Source organism: Trichinella spiralis (genome assembly GCF_000181795.1).
Source record: "Trichinella spiralis strain ISS 195 chromosome Unknown Scfld9, whole genome shotgun sequence".
Classification (NCBI taxonomy): Eukaryota; Metazoa; Nematoda; class Enoplea; order Trichinellida; family Trichinellidae; genus Trichinella; species Trichinella spiralis.
Window position 1 is genome coordinate 7,144,588 of NW_003526948.1, and position 1,392 is coordinate 7,145,979.

Here is a 1,392-nt window from a genome sequence, read left to right on the forward strand (position 1 = left end):
CCCCGCGCCGCCCCCCGCCCTTCTTGCCCCGGGGACCCCCCAAGGCATCATCGCCTCCTAGCCCCACGTGCTGGCCTCACGATTTTGGCCGAGATGACCTTGGGTGGATCCATCTGATCCACCCTCGACGGACCAGATGGCCATTCTGATCCGCCGAAGACGTAGCTTCCGCACCAGATGGCGTGCGCTGCCAGGCAAATGTGAATCGTCTCGCCTACTAAGCCTTGCCGCCTCATGCACATCAAATTGCCGTCACACCTGATTCTCAATATTAGTGTACTGTCCTGCAGAACCATCTCATGTTTGCATACTTACCGTATGATTTACAACTCATCATTATTGATTTAATGTTTTATGCCTACATATCTTTTCAAATAAAACTGACAACTGTAAGTTTCTGTTTTTTGCATTCCAATTAAAACATTCTAATTAACTATTAAAAAACCCTGCTAAAATACGTAGTTACGAGTGACGTTATTATACCTAATTAGAAAATATTACGACCCACTTTTGTGTTTACATTGTATGTTAATCATTTATTAAAAAACTCTCACTGCTGAAATATGTTGTTACGAGTGACGTTATTTAACCTAATTAAAAATTAAAGTACTCAGTGTAGCATTTACGTTGCATTTTATACTTTCTAATTAGCATATTAAAATTAATCTCATATTTAATACATTGTTTTCCTACATGTTACGGATTAATAACATTCTATTTATAGAAGGTTACTTCCTATTTATAAAAAGATTAATCTCGTTGCACCTTGCCTAAGCTAATTGTTTAATTCATTTATACCAAGTTTACTTTTGCCATTGCCTAATTAAAGGAGACCCCCATGAACATTTTTATAAGTAAAAAATTTATATTTAAACAATAGCTAATTCACCAATAATCAATCAGTCAATACAATTATGCTAATTCAATGTTTAATATGTTACATCCCTTTAACTGTTTACATTAGACTGTTTTAAAGTATAAATCTACTTTGACATTACATTGTTTAAAGTAAAAAACTGCTTTACACCAAAAATATGTTATCAGTATAAAATTAATGAATAATTAGAATCTTATATAAGATGAAATGTAAATGAAACATTGATAAACTTTTATGGAATTTAATAATTATTGAATTTGCCCAATTATTAGATGAATGAACATTATATTTTATTTATCATTTAAGTCCCTAAATGAATAAATTAATGTAAAAATATTTAACAAATTTAAACTATTTAGCATGATTATAAGGGGATACTCTCGATGAAGATTAATTTTAAATGTACTATGCCTAAACTGATGAAAGGTGCAACGCCAAATGAACTAGTTAAAGGTGTGACGGCAAATCTGATGTCAATCATTGGCCAAGTGTCAGAGCCAGCGTAACAATAACAC